This window comes from Mus caroli, chromosome 1, assembly GCF_900094665.2.
Source record: "Mus caroli chromosome 1, CAROLI_EIJ_v1.1, whole genome shotgun sequence".
Lineage (NCBI taxonomy): Eukaryota > Metazoa > Chordata > Mammalia > Rodentia > Muridae > Mus > Mus caroli.
In genome coordinates, this window is record NC_034570.1 from 127597446 (window position 1) to 127604791 (window position 7346).

Below are 7346 nucleotides of genomic sequence, written 5' to 3' on the forward strand. Positions count from 1 at the left end.
GTTACACAATACACATACACATAAATACAGGTGAAAAAATCTAAAAACCAATTAACTAATGTAACCCTTCACAACAAATACGTAAGACAAGAGGGAACCAAGACACAAAGCTCACATGGCTGGTGAGTGGGTCTGGACCACAGCCAAGTCTACACTCTTAAGTAGAATTCTGAGGCTCTAATGCAGCTATAGCTCCTTTTCTGAGACAGGTATTAAGACCTGGTAGGGAGAAGTGATAAGCAGACACATGCCTTTCCCTGGTTGGGATCAAGACATTTCGGAAACCTGCTTCCCACCGTCTCCATCAGTCTGAAAAGGTAATTTGTTCTCTCTTTACACAGGGCATGAGCCGCCTTTGCTGCTACCATTGCTGATGTTGTATAGTTCATCATTTTGAGAGACCCTTGCCTATTCCTATAAAATCACAGCACAGTGCAGTGTCCCCGAGTGTATGTGTGACAGTCGTTACACTGGTTACTTCATGTAGCCTACATGAAATAGACATGTATTACCTCCAATCTGCAAAGAAGCATTGAGGTTGCATGATTAAACTACATCCCTACTGTCCCACAGCTAGGAATGCGAACGAGGCAACTGGATCCCTCTACTCTTGCCCCTGGACCAGATATTCAGAACCTTGAAAAGGAGATAAAAAGATAAAGGGCTTCCAATTTCCATGTCTGGTGGTGAACCCATTCATTAAAGAAGTCTCCTGAAATATACTAGAAATGCAACTCACTGTTGAGAGTTTGCCTAGCAGGTACAGGGCCCTGGGTTCCATCCTTGGCCAAAACAAAGGGGTTGGGGGACTATACCAGGAATCATCACTAGTTGAGAAGGCTCTGGCTACTGCAATTTTTAAGCCTTCTTTATAAATGGACAATGATCATAAGTATTTCCATTTAACTAATTGCTACATTTAACTCACAAATGCAAAAATGCCTTCCCATGTGATTGTGCTGTTCATGGACTGTGACAGTGTTTATTTGGTGGTTAGTTCTTAGTTCCCACCTGTGGGGTGATACAGGGATGCTGATGACAGGTGGAAGTAAGCATTCTCTCCTTTACTCCTGTTACTGGCTCCCTGAAAATAGAGTTGGGGGCTCTTGGGGAAGCACACAAAATCAACACCAGAAGAGGTTCCCCCTGGGCAGGAAGCCAGGAAGGCAAGTCTCAAGGGTTCCTAGGAAGCCATCTTTCCTTTCTTTATGACCAAACTATCAGCCAGGCCCTGCTCACCATGACCACGGTGCAAGAGGAACAAGCCTATTGGGAAGGTGTCCTTGAACCATCTTCCCCTAGAACTGTGATGCAGATGGAGCCCAATCTGACGTCATGGCAGCCATGCAACATGCCCATGACAACCACATGGCTGTCATTCTGATACACTGGCCTCCCAGGGAGAGGCTTTGGGTGTGCAAGAAGAAATGATGGAGGAAGCTACCTGGAGGTAGCTGGTGAGTCTCCTGGAATCCTCACCTTAGTTCTTAGCTAAATTACACCTGAAACAACCTCAACGCTGCTTTATTAGGTGAAAGGTTACATCCAGATGAGTTTGGGATGCTGAGTAAGAAGCACTGAGGTCATTTGGATGATTTGGGTAAAACACAAGTGAACCCAAGGCAGATAAGAGCAGGGGTGGGGGTGGAGCTAGGTTCTGGGCTCGATGGCTCACACCATTAATCTCAGCACTCAGCAGTAAGAGGCAGGTGGATCTCTGTAAGTTCAAGCCAGTTTAGTCTACAGAATGAGTTCCAGGATAGTTGGGATTAGTGAGACACTGTCTCAAAAAATAAACACATAAAACAAAACAACCAAAACAAAGAGTGGGGGAGTTGAGACTCTGGAATTGGTCCAGCAGACCAGCCTGACAGACTATTAGAAACAAACTCCACCAGGGCTAAGTTTGTAGAGAAATATCTCTTCCTGCCCCCACCACAAGAATCCAGCATACAACTAATATAAGCTTTTGATAGCATCCTGACTTCATCCTCCCTCCTGTCTGAAAGGCTATACAAGCTTTTGATAGCATCCAAAGCCCTTCTGCCCACGGACCCCTCCTCGCCTGACTCTTTCTCCAACTCAACAAGCTGACCTGTCTCCTGACTTCATCCTCCCTCCTGTCTGAAAGGCTAACTGTCCTTGCCCTGTAATCCCCATATCAAGTGACATTTTCACATGACTGTGTCCATTCACTTGAGTTTCATGTCTCAGAATGGTCCTAGAGGCATGCTCTGTCTCCCTCAGTCCTGGGAATATCACAAGGGACAGAAAGTACCTCTCCTTCCTTGGACAAGACTGTACCCCTAAGACATCTTCACTAACAGAGCCTTTTCATAGGCCAGAGCCCCAGTGATGAAAAGAAGCTATGTTCTCTTTCTTTGTCCCATTCTGGACAAAGGAGCTCTATTTATAAAGAAGAGAGTTCTGGTCAACCACTTGCTTAACAGATACCATATAGGAGCCTCAAGCTCTCTTCCTCCACAATAGGAAAGAGCTCAATGTTGCATCTCTCTTGGGGACTTCATAAGGAAAGCTGAGAGGTGTCCTCTGCACTTTATGGTAGAATTTGGTATTCATTTGAGAATGACTGAGGAGCCACAGAGGTGCATAAGCAGAGAAAGAAAATATACTGTCTCAGAAAGAGTCCCTAGGTATGTTGTCCTGTCTCCATCTATTGGCTTGACAGTCCTGAAGGTAGAGGCAACATCTTCTGTAACAGACTGGGGGCACCAAGGGTAAAAGGACAAGGACTCCCAACCCCTGTACTTAAGCCTGGATACACATGCAGGGGAGGTATGGAGCTTGTGGACTGTTAGACCTGACATGAATATTGAGGCCTAGAGAGGGCATGTGTTGTCATTGGATCCTTCACTCCTGCTGACCTGGTGGGACCCAGGATCATGGGAGAGAGTCCATGACCCAATCCCCCAGTCTCTTCCATGGCTTCTCCCATAGGATCAGCTGTTTTTCCTCTGGCACCAACTTCCCAGATTCCCAGCAGACCAGCCACAGGCAACTGGTAGTAAAGATCAGGTTGAAACCCTATCCCTGTCCAGTGGCTTGGCCCTGGAGCTCTGGCTAGTGTTGGTTGGGTACCAGAGACACACTTAGGCTGAGGACTCAGCAGGGAGCTGGCTAGGAAAGACTTGGGGGAAGTTATGCCATTGGAAGTTAAATCCCCTGACTAAGAAATTCAGGGACAGCATCCTCCCCCAAGAGCTGGAAGACAGCAGGACCCTTCCATGATTGAAAAGATAGTCCTCTAATTGCCGTGTGTGATGTCAGAGACAGACACTTGATGTCGGAGGAGACACAATCCTGCTGTCAGGTCACCAGAGGAAAGCATCCATTACAGCTATGGTTGACTCTGATGGCTACTCTCCGAAGCCAAGATGGAAACTAAAATGCATTAAACATGCATGCTTAAAGCATTTGATGTTGTGATCTCTTGTTATCTCCTTCCTTTGTTCTCTTTACACTGTGGGTTAGAGGAAAGATGCTTGCACAATGTTGTCTCTGCTTATCCCACTCATTTTCAGAGCTTTAGTGTAGACTTTGCTAGTCAATGCAAAGTAACAGGGCTCTTACCACTCTGATGATCTTATCCATGTAAGAAAATCAAATGTGGGCCCATGCTGATGGGTTCTCTCCTCACCTCAAAGTAAAAGCCCATTCAAGAGGGATTGGGTCTCGTTCATTAAGTTGAAAATAGTTCTTGGAGAAAACAGAAACTTAGAGAGTTTCTGCTGCTTTGATCTAACCTTGACCAAAAACAACCTGGAGGAACAAAGGGTTTATTCAGTTTAAAAGTCATAGTCCGTTATGACTATTAAGCTAGGACAAGAGCTCAAGACAGGAACCAGGAGGCAGGAACCAAAGCAGAGATCAGGGGGGAATGCTGCTTACTGGCTTGCTCTTCATGCCCTGCTCAGCCTGATTTCTTATACAACCTAGGCCCATCTGCCTAGGAGTGGCACCACCCACAGTGGGCTGGCCCTCCAAAATCAATCACTGATGAAGGAAATGTCCCAGAGGCATACCCACAGGCCAATCTGATAGAGGCAATTCCTCAATTGACTTCCTAAGAAGTAAGAACCAAAAGATTTTGGCTTGCATTGAGTTAAAACAGAAGCAAAAACAAAAACAAAGGCACTAGCAAGCAGTCTCTGTGGCATTCCTGACTCTAACTTGGCATGAAAGAATAGTTTCTGCATGGTGACTCTGTGATTGTTATGTCTGGAGACACTTAGAGACCTGCCTGTAACTGTGATGTTCAAGGGGAGAAGGTACCTATTACAGCACTGTATAACAAGACTGGTGTGTGTGTGTGTGTGTGTGTGTGTGTGTGTGTGTGTGTGTGTGTGTATAGGCCTAAACTTTTCTCAACTCTACTTTTAATAATGGTTCTTAAATGCTTTAACCTCCAGTCTAGCCCACTCCCTACCAGAGGTAGTGGAAAAGAAAGGTTATTAGGATAAGGGGGAAGTGGACCTGTTTAGAAATTGTTGTTTGGAGCAAAGCCCATCTGTGTTGCCAGGAAATAAGCAGTTCAGTTCACAAGTCAGCAGCGGCAGCTCAGTCCACTCACAAACATTTTACAGATAAACCAGCAGTCAGTTCAGTAGTGTTGGAATAGCAGCAGCAGTGACATGACCCAGCAGGAACAGACAAGCCTCAGCGAATTGGTAAGAGTCAGCAGGAAGATTAGGACCACCAGGGACACTAGAAGAAGTTCTCTCTTAATGAAACTAAGGTCAGGGAAGACTGGAGACCAAGAAGTGTTGCAGAGTTAGCTCTACAAGCAAGCCCCTCTCACTGTCCACTGAGTCCTATTTATATGTGCTCCAAACATCTCGTGTCCTCCACTGGTCTTGCCTCAGCATGTGAATCTCTTAGCCAAACTCCATGTGAGTCTGTATCAGCTAGCATCACTCTGTCAATCAACTCCAGGCTATGGAAGCAGCAAGAAGCTACCAGCCTACCACCGGAAGTTTTTTGGTGCATTTCTTTCTATGAAGTCATGACAAATGAAGCTCAACAGGGCATATAGGGCAAACCAATACATAGGTGTCATTAGTGAAGAATCCTTCATCCTGTGTTCTTTCACATGCTTGCTTTAGCAGAACATCCTTTTACCCGTGTCTGCTTCAGGAAAACATTCCTTCATGTGTTTGCCCCAGCAAAATACCATCTGACACGACTGACTTTCTAAAGAACTCTTAATTAAGTTTCCATTGTGTGTGTGTGTGTGTGTGTGTGTGTGTGTTTGAAAATGGGAATTATAATTACTAGAAAACAATAGGTCCCAATGGAAGCCATCCCTCCTAGTTCCTGAATAGAGATGAGAGATGATTGGCAGCAGAAGAATCAGAGAGGCACAGCAGAGAGCAGACTTTCTACTGGTGGTGGTTTGGCAAAAACAAGGCAGGGCCAATTAAGTTACCAGAATTTTCTAGGCAAATCAATTAAAGTCCATCAAATATTTAAATTGCCCCAACACAAATGCTAGTGAGTCACTATAAAGTATGAATGAGAATGTGGGGTACGTTTGGGGATATGCAAGGCATTTGACTCTGCAAGATGCAAGAGCCAGCTCTGGGAGGTCTTGCTCTTAAAATTCCTGTGTTTTCTTTCATTCTTAGCATATGCCCTCATCATAACTGATTACCATTCATTTAATTTCTCAATCAAGACTCAAAATGGATGTTGGGTCTCTTTTACAGGAGTCAAACCCAACATTCTGTTGAAGGCTTGACCTGTTTTCAGAGCCAAGTGAGCGATGACAAGGTCGTGTAGATCTGAAAGCTATTAAAGGTCAGAAGCTAAGTATCTTACAGAGGGCTGGCTGGCAAAATGACTCAGGGGTAAAGGTGATTGCTGCCAAGCCAAATGACCTGAGTTCAAATCCCCCAGAACCCACATGATGCAAGAAGAGAATCCTGCATGTTGCCCTCTGACCTCACACAAGTGCTGAACCACACCTCCCAACGTAATAAATAAGTAAATAAGTATGTGTGGTTTTTAAGTGCCCTGAGTGTCCCTATGTTGTAGGTAGGGAATTGAGAATGAGGCGAAGTGAGAGTAGCAGGAGCCTCAACTAGTGATGCAGGACTGCTGGGGGTGGATCAACGATGTATAAAATGAAACAGGGTGGGGGGGTTGACCATCTTTTATCAGCAGCGTACTGCTGTTAGTGCTGGTTGCCAATGGCAGGAAGTCCTTGTTTAGCACGTGATACCCCTCCCTCCTGCACTGTCCAGCTGCCCAGCCTGCATCGGTTGATTTCGGACACACAGTGTGCTCCTCTCTCTTAGGTCCCTTTCTCCACTTTCCTGAACCGCTCCTCCTCCCACCTCCCAGCTTTTCATTCTGGGAAGTACCCAGGGAGTTCCTCAGGTAACTGAGAGTAGGTCTTGGGAACCACCTATCAACCTGCTGTGTTAGTCGCCTGTTCCCAGGAGACCAACAGGAGCCAGATGAATCTCATTAATGCCCATGGCGGAAAAGGACTTTGGTGCCTGGTGACTGACTGGTGCCACTAATCAGGACTCACTTGGCAGTGTGCCAGCATGGTGGCTTCACAGAACTGAGAGCCTGAAGAACTTATGTTCACCGTTGTGTCTCTCCTGGAGTTAATGATTGTACTTCTCATCTGTTGTGCTACAGGAAGTTCCCCAGGACTCTCAGGCCGATTTGCTCACACTGTGGAGTGTGATCTGACCCACAGGAATGAGGGCTGATTCCCCAAGCCTCAGGGTTTACCCCAAGAGTTATCTCATCTGCTGGCTTTTCTTTGTCTCCTCAGGGAGCATCTACAGATGGCTATATGAAGGCTTTCTTCAGCTTCTATCCTGGCACCTTCACTGTAGGAAGCAGGGATAGGTTGATCCTCAACACAGAGAAACAAAACAAACACCAAAACCCCTACAACTTCAAATGTTTATTTTTTTAAATCAAGCCTGCCTGTCGACAAATATTCACAGAGATCATGAATGTGCGACCAAATTGGGCTATATAGTGAGTTCTAGGCTAGCCTGAACTACATAGCAAAGAAACTGGTCTTTATATCCTGGGTGGCATGAGAATTTAAAGAAAGAAGTTCTCCATTCCTGGCTGACTTCCTGAGATCAGTTTAAACCAACTTTTGGCTGAAACAGACTAAGACCACAAGCAAAGTAGAAATTAAGATAGCAGAAAGCTTATTGTGATCGAAGTGCCTTGAACTAGCAGCAACATCACTTCTTAACCTACACTGTGGATGGTCAGGAAACTCCAGAAATGATGAGCGGTTTACAATTGTGTGAACCTGGGTTCGAGACTTGTCTCTGACATTTCCCAGTCAT